The sequence below is a fragment of the Lissotriton vulgaris genome, chromosome 2_1, assembly GCF_964263255.1.
Source record: "Lissotriton vulgaris chromosome 2_1, aLisVul1.2, whole genome shotgun sequence".
NCBI classification, from domain to species: Eukaryota; Metazoa; Chordata; class Amphibia; order Caudata; family Salamandridae; genus Lissotriton; species Lissotriton vulgaris.
The window spans coordinates 1,514,670,430-1,514,684,015 of NC_141687.1; the positions used below are offsets into that span (position 1 = coordinate 1,514,670,430).

At 47.5% G+C, this 13,586-nt stretch overlaps 1 protein-coding gene across 3 annotated transcripts in view; it reads left to right on the forward strand.

Annotated features, from left to right (window-relative positions):
• Positions 1 to 13,586, forward strand: part of TTC12 (tetratricopeptide repeat domain 12) — a 377,867-nt gene that overhangs the window by 119,385 nt on the left and 244,896 nt on the right. The gene's annotated exons all lie outside the window — the stretch shown is intronic.

Genomic DNA, 13,586 nt, shown 5'->3' on the forward strand with positions numbered 1-13,586 from the left:
GTTTAAAAAGACTACATCCATGAACACCGAGCCGCAGTACGCATTTTGTTTTCCAATCTACCTATCAATCAGGCATTGCAGTATCTCCAGGTATGGTGCACTTCCTCATTCAGGGAAAACAATGCTGTTAAAAAAAAAGATAAAACAAAAGTAGCGCTTCACTGGCATACACTGTAGAGTGGTGCTAATGTGTTTGGGTGTGAATAAAATTAATCTGGCTGCTTTGTGAACACTGTCTTGCTTTATTTAGTTATCTATTTATTTTTCTTAGGTGAACCTTTTATTTCTCTCCGTCCCGAGGCTGTACTTTGGGATAGAATAATGTCAGAAATACTGGCGCCCTGATACGACTGCACGTGCAGGGGGTTGCCACAGGCCCACTAGGAAGAATGACTCCTCCGGCCCCCGCACCTTGACAGCCTACTTACCAGTTGTCACTGCCCCTGGAGTTACACGGTGCTGACCTCTAAGAACCGAAGACTATGCTTACCAATCATGACCTCACCGCCACAGGCCAGCATAGTTGCCCGACTATCTGGCCTACCCCTCAGCCCACTAGGAGGTAATGTCCTGCGTCCCATACTCTCCACCCAAGCTAAGATGTCTTCCATAAAGGCTTGATTTCCCTTGTATGAGAGGTGAAGCCCGTCCTGCAAAAAAAAAAACAGAACCCCCCTGATGTACCTATGTCCTATTGACCTCAATTTAGGGGTCCTGAATAGCTTATCTAGCTTGTTGTTTATCTGCTTTACCACGTGATTCAACGCCCGTACTGACCTCCCCCCCCCCCCTTCCTCCACTGAAACCCAGGGATCATGTGAGACCAGACGATCATAGACTCGGGACACCTCTTTGCCAACCATCCTACCTCGGTGAGCAGGTCCTCCACTAGCACCCTCCGCCCTAGTCGAGCCAAGTCGTTACCCCCTAGGTGCAGGATCCATATCGCAGGTGGTCCCTTACTTTCTTTTAAAGCGCGATTCACCAGTTCCCTGAATTACCCCACGCACAGATCGCCCTGCCCCAAAAATACCATCTTGTTCACAACTGACATGCCCTGGCCTCGTAGGCCCCTGAAAAGAAAGTTTTCAAACGACGGACATATGAATGTCCTACAACCCAGATTTCTGTTCCTGGGACCTAGAGTGACCTTGCGCCATCACCTGTGCTGTTCTTTCGTAGCTTGTTGTCTGACGTCCCCCTGCTTGACACAATGACCTCCTCTTATCTTGATTGGGGACCAATGCAGGCTTCTCCCCTGAGTCACAGGATGAAGAAACTGCAAGTAAACATGAAGAATAGGAAACCCGTAAATGCATTGCCACACAGGCATACTAAGACATATCTAACTGCACATAGCACTCTATAATAGTTAACTAATGTCATCTTCTCTCCGAGTCACAGGGTGAAGAAAATCGCAGTTAACATGAAAACAACCAACAAAAACAAGCTAAAGCATGTGCAGCCGCACATATCACTTACAACAGCTAGAGAACTACCTACCGATCATCTTGACCTGCTCGTCCCTCAACCCGCTGGCCACTGCCTCCATGACTGCCCCTATCCTGAAAGAGTGGGTCCCTAAGTTAGCAGAATCCCGCCTAGTGTCTTGCATGCCCAGAGCCATGACTTTTTTTAACTGAAATGTAGTGAGGGGTGACCCATTCCTATGTATCAAAAGAGGCTCCCCGTGACTCCCGCCCGTTGTGCCATAAAGGCCTCTAGTCCGGCAACAGGGCAGCATGCATGGTTCCCTGCCCTGTGTAGCACTATGCTCTCACCCCTGCCTCCCTGATCAGTCATGGACTTGTATATGGAGATCAGCACGGCACCCTGCCTATGTTTACATGTCCCACCTGTAGGCCACCCTGCCAGTCCCTTTTGTTCTTTGGCACCAGTTCTCCTATCCTAAAGGCACCATAAAATGCGAGGAATGTAGATTCACAAACCTGCGGCTGGGCTACCATTAGACTAGCTAACGTTTCCATTCCTATGGGTCTCCTGACATCGGACTGTCCCCCTGCAAGCGTGGCCAGCCTTTCAAAGCCTGGCACACAACAAAGTTCCTTGTGGGATCCCCTGCCCCCTTTATCTTGGCAAAAAATGATATTGCTGTGATGTGCCGCCTAGCCCCTGCTACCGTGTGCTCCTGCCCCCTCATAAAAGCAAGATACACAACCACTGACCCTGGGTCGTGCTTCTTGTGTTCCCACGTTTCCCCCAAGAAATGTCAAAAAGACCCAAAAGACCCTTTGTAAGAACTCCTGGTTCTGGGTGGTAGGCTAGCTGCCACGAGGTCCGATAATTGGGGGCACCAAGCTGCCAAAACTTTTCTGGGAAAGGTGTTGGGTGTACCGCTGCATCTGGGATGTGTGACCTGAATGCCAGCATTTTAAAACGAGACAATGCATCAGCTGCATGATTCACTATACCCGGCACGTGCTTGGTTTTAAAAAGGACATTCAATGTCATACATTGAAAAACAATTTCTTTCAACAAACGCAGTATCATACCACACTTAGCAGTTTGGTCGTTATTGCATTCCACCACTGCCATGTTGTCTGACCAGAATATTACAGACTGGTCCCTCAGCCCACACAGACAGTGTCACCAGGATGGTAAAGAGGTCTAAGAAGCTTATGTTACCTGTGAGCCCAGAGTCTCTCCACCCACCCGCCCACCGCTGCGCAACCCACTCGGACCCCAGAATAGCACCGAAACCTTTGCTACCTGCTGCGTCGGTCATCCTGCTCAATTCTGGACTGGACCTGGGCGAGCTAGGCCACACCACCCTACCATAGAAATCGCGCAGGAATGCCTTCCAAATAAACATGTCCTGCTTGACCTCTCTGGATAGCCTGGTGTGATGATGTTTCTCTCTGAGACCCGACATGGCCTGCGCAACGGTGCGGGAAAATTGCTGTGCCATTGGGGTTATTCGTAGTGCAAAATTCAACTGTCCTACTACCTGCTGTAAGTGGTGCAACGTAACCTTCCCTTTGGTTAGGCAGTGCTGTAAAGCTACCCTGAATTCATTTACCTTCTCAGCTGGTAACCTAGACACCCCTTGCACAGAATTCAGCTCAATCCCTAGGAATTCAATTGTTGTGCTTGGACCCACTGTTTTGCCGGGTGCCAATGGCACGCCAAACTCTTGCATGAGGGCACAGAACTTTGATAATGCTGCCCTGAATTCCCCCGAGCCTGATGCACCCAAGAAAAGAAAATCGGCGAGGTGATGTAGCACCCACTGGTGGCCCGTGTCCCTCCTGAAAACCCACTCTAGAAAAGAGCTACATTTCTCAAAATAGACACAGGATACAGAGCAACCCATTGGCATACATTTGTCCACGTAATACTTTCCTTGGAATTGGAACCCCAGCAGGTGGAAGTCTAAAGGGGGCACAGGCAGTAGTCTGAAAGCGGGATCAATGTTCGATTTCGACAATAACGTGGTAAGCATACAAAGTCATCCATTGGGACGTTGTCAAATGGGCCCGCCACTCTACCCACTTTTACTTCCTTCTGAATTTTTGCTGCTGCTATGCCCTCATTGGACCTAACCGAGAGCTGGTTCCTGCAGTGTGCCACCTCATTGTAGCCCTGCGCCGGTATCCTGAAACCTTCTACAAACCTCTCCCTGATAGTTCTTGCAGCCTCAGGGCAGTTGTACATGTTTAACCAGGGAATCATGGCGCCAAAATTCACTGGGGATCTAGCCTTTTGTACGGGTGCCTCCTCATTCCTTTTTCTTGACCCCTATCTCTCTGGATTTCTTGAAACAATTGGACTCAGAGTGGGACACGTTACCACAGAAACCACAGGAATGCTTGAACCTACATGTACCTGGTGCTCTACTGCAGGTCCTCTTCTTGTAATCAAAACAGACACCCTTTCTCCCTGTGCCCCCTGATTTTCCTGCAATGCGCCTGGCATTACTGGCAGGGCCCGCCCTAAAGAGCTGAAAACTCCCAATTTCTTGTGTCTGCCCCCGTAGAGTGTCTGATGGGCCCTGGACTAACAGCCAGATTCATCATGGTCCCGTTTTGCGAGTCCTTAATAGTGATTATTAAGGAATCGCTATTAAGGACTCGCAAAACAGGATTCATGTAGGAATCGCTAAATAAATTGCGATTCCTACACATTCCTTATTTGCGATTAGCAAATTGCTAATCGCAAATAAGGAATAACTCCCCATTCATTCCTATGGGCCTAAAGGATGCGATTTCAAGGGTCACAGGGGTGTCCAAAGGCCACCCTGAAGCACCCCTGAAATGGAAATGTAGCCTGATGTCGCGCACACACATGTCCAAAGGACATGTGTGTGTGTGTGTAACATACCACTTAGAAAAATGCACTAAAGTGCATTTTTCTAAGTTTCCGCTATTTACCATGAAGTCAGACTTCGCGGTAAATAGCGGCTGGAAATTGCGAATTCGCACATTTTAAAAGTTTCATGAATTGCATTTAAGGAATCTCAAATAGAGATTCCTTAAATGCTATTCCTCGCTAAAATGTGAAATCTGTAATAGCAAATTTTGCATTTGGGATGATGAATCCCAAATGCAATAATTGCGCTTGCAAAGGGCCAGATTCTCAGAATCTGGCCCTTTGCGAGCGCAAATTCCCTTGATGAATCTGGCTGTAAATGTTTTAAATGAATAAACATATCATTCTGGTTCCATCCTAACGATGGGCCCCGCGCCTTTGCCCTTCTAAATTTCTTTTCATATTCCTACCACCCATCGCCCCCCTTTGTTGAATGTGCGACGGTGACCCTATTCTGGTAACATGCCATTTCAGACCCAACCTCTGGGAAACACTCCAACATGACTGCCATGTATATAGTAAAGCCTTGTATCCAATTGGTCGAGTTCTCTTCTACCCTGTATTTCAAAATTATGTTTGACCACTCTTTATGATGTGTCCATTCTTTGTTCTTCCGTGCCGCATCCCTTTCTGCCTCATCTATTAAAAGGGAAAAAATGCTCACATATGCCCCCTTCCAGATCTTTTCTTTGGTCTGAGACAAATGCCGCCCCAACTGTTCCCTGGCAGAACGCATCTCCACCAAACCTAAAGGGGGCAGCATCTTATTTGTACCTGCTGGTGCTGCTGCATCAGCCGTCTTTTGTGCTCCTGGGTCCTTTGGTGTGCTTACTGTCAGCAATGCGCCTTAACCACCAGTGGCCGGGACCGAGACCACAGACGTTGCACCACCCGCCGGTATTGCCGGCACCCCGTCTGGCTTTTCTTTACCCAACTCAGCCATTTTTGTCTGGCCCTTTCAATTGCATCGTGTGATTTGCTCCTTTTCTGCACTTAGCCCCAAAGGCAGTTCCTGCACCCTGCAAGGAACCTCTCGGATCGTGCCGAAGCCTAGGAATAACACAGAGGCCTCTAGCTCTTCAGTCTAACGCTCTCCCAAATGAGCTAATTTAGTCGGCGATCGCACCCGATAGCACATGCGCCCTTTAAAAATTTGGCTGATGCGCGCCCCCTCCCCCGACACCTCACCAACTGAAATGAGGCTGTCCAACTGCTCACCAGATTACCGGCTTCTGCCGCCTGCACTGCTCTTTGCTCGCACTTTGGGGACACCTTCCAAGACAACGGGGTCCCGACGCCACAGGCTCACTGGCTCATTTTGAAAACAATCCGCTTTCGTTTGGCTCTCCGCTCCAACGAGATAGAAAAAACCCCGCTCCTGCGGCTTCACTTCTTGCTCTCCGCTCCGACCAGACCTGTAAAATGAGAAAAAGAAAAACAAGTTACGGGCCACTGCGGGCCTGGCTGCCTTCCCTGTGGTGAGCGAAAAGATAAGAGACTGCGCTGCTCCCCACAAACCCCTTTTAAAGGGGGAGCACAGAGCAGGCCGGTCCAGACCGGCCTGCCCGACGTTGGCTTAGTGCTTCCGGCTAAAGTGCTTCCGGTTCATGCTCATACGATCCTCCCTATAGATAATTCTGGGGGTGGGAGTGCCGCGTCACCAACTAGCGTGGCGACCCCTCCCCCCCAACCCTGTCCCCGGGGACTGGTACGACCTCCATAATGGCGGCGCACGCTATTCTAGCCCTTGGCCTTGCCCAAGACCACTAGCCACATAAACATTAAATAGAATTTAAAACATTATGGGCCATATGTAGGTAGCTTAATACCAGTCGGTAACAGACGAAAATCGGTAACGGCAGTTTGCCGTTACCGACCGCTATTTAGCTTTTTCTAATGTAGGTGGCTTGATTTAAGGATTCGGTAATTTACCGATTCAGTAATTTAAGGAATCAGTAAATTACCGAAATCTTAAAACACCTAATCGGTAAATTACCGAATCCTTAAATCCTATGTAGGAAGCATTCAAGTCAGTGCATTTTTGATTTAAGGATTCGTTATTTACCACCAACTACAATGTATGTATGTATGTATTGCACATTTGTTTAGCGCAGACTGTCACCTAGAGGGTATCCTGGCGCTTTGACTCTACTGAACCAGATACACAATCACACCGTTACACTGTCCTAGGGAAGAGGTAGGTTTTTAAGCCCCTCTTAAAAGATGGAAATACCCTTAGACTCCTCAGAGACAGGGGGAGGGAGTTCTAGAGTTTAGAGGATGTGTATCCAAAGGAGCGGCCACCCATCCGTAGCCTCTGGATTCTCGGAACCACCACCAAACATGCCGAGGAGGAGCGTAATGGTCTCGCTGCATGGAGCCACAAAAAAAGATTCTGCAGCATGACTGGTCCTTGATCGTGCAGAGCCTTAAAGACCAGGCAGGATGCTTTAAAGCAGATTCGCTGCTGAACTGGTAACCAGTGAAGGTCTTTCAGCGTGAGGGAGGAGGAAGCTGCGCGCGGCTTGGGGAGAGCGAGCTTCGCTGCCATGTTTTGAATACGCTGCAGCTTGCTAATCAGAGTGCTGGGTGCCCCCAGAAGCAGTGCGTTACAGTAATCAATCCTGCTAAGGATAATACCACGCACCACCTCTGGCCTGGCCTTAGCCGAAAGCAGGGGAAGAATTTTTCGCAGAGTGCGAAGTAGCATCATGCAAGTAGAAATGGTTTTGTTAACAAAACCATTGATCTGTAAATTAGGGCCGAACATAACTCCAAGGTTGCGAGCAGAGTCCGCCACCACCACTGTGCCCAAGGAGGATGAAGGCCAAAAATCTGCCGGTAAAGGACACGGGTACGGTCAGATGAACAATACAGTACCTCGGTCTTTGAGCCGTTAAACTGGAGAGAATTGTTTCTCAACCAGTCTGCAGTGGCAGTCATACATTGATGGAAAGTCTCTTTGGACACAGCATCTTCTCCTTCAAGGGAGAAGATGAGCTGGGTGTCGTCAGCGTAGTTAATCACGGAGATACCGAAGGACTTAATCAAACTAATCAGGGGACGAAGGTACAAATTAAATAAAATAGGACTAATCGCTGACCCTTGGGGTACACCCTGCCCTACTCTCCTGATACCTGACCTGAAAGGCGGTAAAGCCACCACCTGGTGTCTATTCTGGAGATATGAGATTAGCCAATCCCGTGCCAATCCCGCTACCCCAATCTCCTCCAGCCTGCTGATGAGAGTGGAGTGGCTGACCGTATCGAACGCGGCCGACATGTCAAGCAGCACTAAGAAGGCTGCCCGGCCATTGTCGACCCGCAAGCGAAGAGCATCCAGCACGACCACCAGCGCCGACTCCGTACCATGAGCCTGCCAGAAGCCGAACTGGGCCACATCCAAACAGGTGTTACTTTCCAGAAAGCTGGACAGAGACTGGGTCACAAGTTTATCCATGATCTTGACCGGGAAGGGAAGCAACGAGATTGGCCGATGATTCGCCAGACAGGTGGGATCGAGTGTGAATTTCTTCAAGAGGGGGGAGACCATTGCCAGCTTCCAACACTCCGGAACCGTGTCAGTGCTAAAAGACTGATGACAGATGGAATAGAGGGGGCGAAAAAGTTCCTCCTGAAAAAGCTTCCAGAAGATATGGGGTAGTGGGTCAAGGGGAGAGCCCGAGGGCACCCCATTTGCTAGAGAGCAGCAATCATCGAACGGGGGAAGATTAAAACTCTCCAGCCGAGGATGACCTGTCCGTTCTTCTGACTCACATAAAATAAGAGTAGGTGCAGGGGCAGCTAATGACTGGAAACAGGGAGTACCTGAGTTAGAAAGTCCACTCAGGATAGTGGCGATTTTATCCTCAAAGGCAGCTGCCAGAGTATCACATAGGAACTGTGAGGCCGGGATATTGTTTGCCGCACAAGTCGGCCTGGAAAGGTCATGAACTATTTTAAACAAGGTCTGCGATTTGTTGGATGCCTGCAGCAGCATATCCTCTAGATATTTAGCTTTAGCGCACTTAATCTGGGCTTTATGGTCCAGCAGTGCTCGTTTGAAGAGGGATCTAGCAGACTCAGAGTAATGCTTCCTCCATGCCCTTTCTGCCTGTTTGCACCGCAGTTTCAATTGGAGAAGGTTGTTAGAATACCATGGCATGGCAGGCCTACGTCTATCTCTTGATTTCCGTAGGGGAACCAGCTTGTCCAGCGAGTTGGCGATTTGCTGGCACAGACTGGAATAACTCGCCTCCACATTCCCCTCCAAAATGAAACCTCCAGGGAGCAGAGTAGGTGGACCAGTGTTGTTCAGGAGTTTGGACCATTGCCTACTGACTTTGGTAGGCCCCGAACCGCTCTCTCTCAAGGAGTCGGCGGGGAGATATAGGGAGAAATGGACTAGAGCGTGATCCATCCAGCATTGGGTAGCTATATCCCTGATCACAACCTGAGTGGTTTCCGCAAAAACCAGGTCTAGGGCATGGCCCTTCAGGAGAGTCTGAGAAAGTACCAGCAGCTGCAACTGAAGGTTGCTGCAGGCCTGACACAGTTCTCTATAGGCTGTATTCAAAGGCCCGTTAGGCCACAGATTAAAATCCCCCAAAATAATTAATCTGGCATGAGTATTAGAAATATCATAGATTAAGTCAATCAGTTCTGGTAGCTTGGACAATGCATTACCGGGTGGTCTATAACATAACAATCCGGATTGCAAAACTCCTATATGTCCTTTAAGAGAGAAGCCCATAAGTTCAAATCCTTGGACCACCTTTACCTCAAACTGAGAGAAGGCCAAAGTGTCTCTAAAGATAAGCCCTATACCTCCACCTCTACTCTCCAGACGAGGGTTATGCCTGATTTTATATACCGAAGGGCAGGCCAACCCAAGTACTACCTCACTGTCTGCTCGAGTCCACGTCTCAGTAAGAAAGAGCACATCCAACCCATATGAGTCAATTAGGAGTGCGATTTCAACATGATGCTTACAGAGCGACTGGACGTTGAGCAGGCCACAGGACAGCACCCCAGAGTTGTTGATGGTAGAACCCGGCGGATTACTTACCGGGAGATGTTGACCGAGCTGAATTAGCTCTGCTCTGGAGTAGGTTAGACGAGGTTGCGCCGGAGAGGCAGCATAGCTAGCGCTAGTCGCGATCTGTGCGCGAACGGGCGCAAACGGGCTTACCTCTGGCGCACCTCCGGCGCGTCATCGGCGCGCCCGCTGCGCGCCTGCGCTGCGCCCTTGAGGAAGGCACACCATATATAGCCGTTGAGCGCGGTAGTCCTGCGAGGCAAACCTCTGGCCCCTCACCCAAGATGGCGCCTGTTAATCGGCACCTCCTGGCTACCCACCTCCAAGATGGCGGCCAAAACGCCGCAATGCGGTTCCAACAAGCCCTAAGTCCCGCAAAATGCGGGTGGCATGACGATTATAGTGCAGGTAAGAGCTAAATAGTAATTATGGCCCCCAAAGATGTCCACAATACTTGAGAAGCGCCTGCGTCCTAAATTCGAGCAGCGCGATGGTGCAGGTGCAAGTGCAAGTGAATTTTGAAATATTAAAATCAGCAGGTAGCAGCGGTTTACGCGAGCGTGCAGTAGCAAGTAGAAGTCAACTACAAGTTGGTGGTAAATATTGAAAACCTTTAAAAAAGCAATTTTGAGCTTTTTTAAAAGTGCCATGTTGCAAACATACATGACCTTAGGGCATGTATGTGTGCCACATGTGCACACATACACGATTCAGGGATGCAACAGGGTGTCAATGTGACACCCTGCCACCCTTGAATATGGTCCCCCTATTACCGATTCGGTAATAGTGAATGGCTTCCCATTCATTCCTATGGGCTTCCAGGGCCATAGGAATGAATAGGAATTACTGAATCTGTAAATACCGAATCGGTAATACCGAATATTACCGAATTGGTAAAATTTACCGAATTTTTACCTACATACTATTTACCGATTCTTAAATACCGAATCAGTAAAATTCGGTATTTAAGAATCGGTAAATAGAGATTACCTATATATGGCCCTATATAACTAGAACGTTAAAGAATAATACGCTATTCAGAATATGAAACCGAATTATACTAAGACAATCTTGATAAAGTGTGCTATTTTGTCAAGCATTGTTTAATATAACTCTACACACACGGTGACTATCAAATTATCAATTGTAAATAAATACAAGGAGTCTGCAGCCACAGTAGGGCTTTTACTCTCGTTCTAAAGACTTCAAAGTCATTATCTATGTTCATTTAAAAATACCAGACTAAGGAGTGAAAAGTAGGCTAGCTCATCAGGGGCTCTATAGCTGCAATCACATTTTCAGCAAAAGACAATGAATACCACTCATCCCTATTAGTAATCAGTAGGTGTTTCAGAGGTTGTTTCCCAGACAAAATAAAAATCCATTTGAGCTGATCTCTCCTTAAATATCATATTTCCTGTATCCTGTACACCAGGATTACCTTCCTTAATTTTGTTAACAGTATGTTGCTCAAATGAGCTTTCATTCTCACATTATTGCATTTTGTAGATTTAACTAAATCCATAACCATAAGGCAGTATTGGGATGCAGTAGGAATGGCTTGTTGACATGGTTAGAATTCCTAAAGTGAAGGTGTATCAATTCCCTATGATGGTCATTTTGGAGTTGTGCTGGATTTTCATGAGTGTGGAAAGCTGTAAATATATGTCTCCGACCACCAAATTGATTTAGGGCACATAAGGAGAGGTCAGCATTGAATACGCCTCCCAGAGAGCGCATTCACTGCATGTGCTGTAGCTTGCGAGAAAGTATTTTTTACAAAAAGGGCTTTGAGGTCGCCCATTGCTTAATATTTGATGGCTTCAGTGTCCCTCTTCTATGCAGCCTCCTAATTGGCAGCACAGGCCAAGCCTGATTTCCCTTCCTTTCTATGGAGCATGGACCAAGCACAGATTGAATCTACTTACTTTGTGCCCATCCGCTGCTCATGATGTGATTAAGATATTATGTGTCACTCCTCTCTTCAAGTCCTTACACTGGCTCCCTATCCGAGAACGAGCTCAGTTCAAAATGGGCTGTATTACTTTTCAGGCCCGGGTCGGCGCAGCCCCTGCCTTCATCTCTTCGGAAATCAAAGCCTACGCCCCCGTCAGGGAACTGCGCTCTTCCTTCCAACAATTGCTGGCAGTTCCCCGCTTTAGGCGTAAAAAGTGGGGGGGGCACGAAATTCTCCACACTTGCCCCTACCTTTTGGAACTCCCTTCCCGCTCACCTAAGATCTTCTACTCAATACCCACACTTCCGAAAGGCGCTAAAAACCTTTCTTTTCTCACAAGCCTTCCCACAATAACTGCTTTATTCCTTGCCTCCTCCTTGATTTCTTGTCCTTCTGGGTTCAGTACTCCTCAGCGCCATGAAACCGCCAGGTGTATGCGCGCTTTATAAATGTTTTAAACTCAAACTCAAACTCTCCCCCCCCATTCCCCTATCCCCAGTCTGGTACTCCCTTCCTCCTCCTCCGTAACTCCCTCATTTCGTGTTCCTCATACCCCCTCCTCCTGCTGTCTGTTATTGCAGTTCCATTCCCCTCTCCTGTTTCTCTCCCCCTTGCTTTTAAAAAAAAAAAAATATTGCACAGCAGCATGGGCTTCTGTACATCATGGGTTAAAAAAAGCGATTTATGACATTGTCCGCGCTGGCCGTGTAAAAGCACCTTTTTCACTTTAAGCCATGTTGCACAGCAGTTCGATTTGCTGTGCAGCATCTTAAAAAACATTTAGAAAGCCAATAGCTCTCACATAGGCCAGACCTGTTTTCTTTCCGATGCTTGTTGCTTATTGGATTGAGAGAGGTCCTCAGTAGCGAGGATTTCTAAACAAAGAATGGTGAGTCTGTATATGTTTCTCTGTCAGTGTAAAGCACGTTACTTTGAATCTGGTAGAACATGAGGTCTAGGGTTGTGGTCCTGTTTACTGATTTTGATTTTGCCTGCTTATTTGATACTGCTCGAGGAGTTGCAGCAAGAACACATGTATTTAAACAGAAAGGCTAGCGAGGCCCCGTGGCATTGTACATGCGTGTGTGTAAGAAAGTTTTACATCCATTACTTGGCAGGTCCTGATTAAACAGCCCTGGAGCCCATGTAGTAGTATGTTGTTGTCCACAAAGCTGTAGGCTGCTGAAAGGTCCAAAAGCAGGAAAGGTGCTTCCTTGTTTTCATCTAAGGAAAGCAAAAGGTGGTTTACATAAATGCATTCTTCCATCTTTTCATGACCTTGCTGGAATATAGAAGATTGGCAATCCAATGGTCGACTGCCTGTTTCTTCAGAAGGAATGTGAAGAAGGGTGTTTCATCGAGCTAGGCCAAGCCTTTGAGGCTGGGGATGTTAATTACGTCTCTGAGGTCAGCTTCACATTTTGAGAGAAATTGCTTCTGCCAAATAGCAGGACAGGGCTCCACTGGCACTTTGGATGTTTTTGTTTTAAGTCAGCTTCTTGGGCTATTGAGAGGATCTTGGTGAATTCAGTTGCCTTGAATATGGAGTGGTGTAGAGGAGGTAAAACATTCAGAATATCAAAATGTCTGCTTCTGACACGTTTTCCACTTTGTTCCTGGGCATTTCATTCTCCGTGTGTCAGGTATTTATCTGTAGTTCACTGCGCTCCTGCCTGTAAAAGAAAGGGGTTTTGTGAACTCTGTGTTCTTTACTTCAGTTCCAGATTGAAAAAGCACATGGACTTGAAACACACCTCATGATAATGTTTTCTTTGAACATAGGGCAAAGATGTGGAGTCTAGTGAAGATGTTTTTAAGCATTTTGGGCTATAACCCAAAGGTGATGGCCCCTTTGATTTCTGTAAAGTGGAAGAGGGAAGGACCATCATTGTAGCCTGACCTTCAAAGTCTTGGCTCGCCTACTGACATCTATATAAGTGTTAAAAAGGTGTACGAAGTATGACCTTATGACCCATGTGCATGTTATGAGCTCAGGGCACAAATGTCTAGGGAAGAGCCCCTCCAATGTTTGTATAAGTTTTGTGAAAACATTGGAGAACATTTTTATCACAGGATTATGCAGACAGGACATTATGGGTGAAACCTTAAATCAATCCGCAATCCAAAGCCAAAGGGACCACAACTATCTACCTCAACGAAGATTATCAAAGGAAGCAAGCTTCTGAGTGACGATGGTGCCAGAAGTAGCCTATGCATCTTCTGAATCTTTGAGGGAGACTGGAATAAAAAAAAATGACCACAC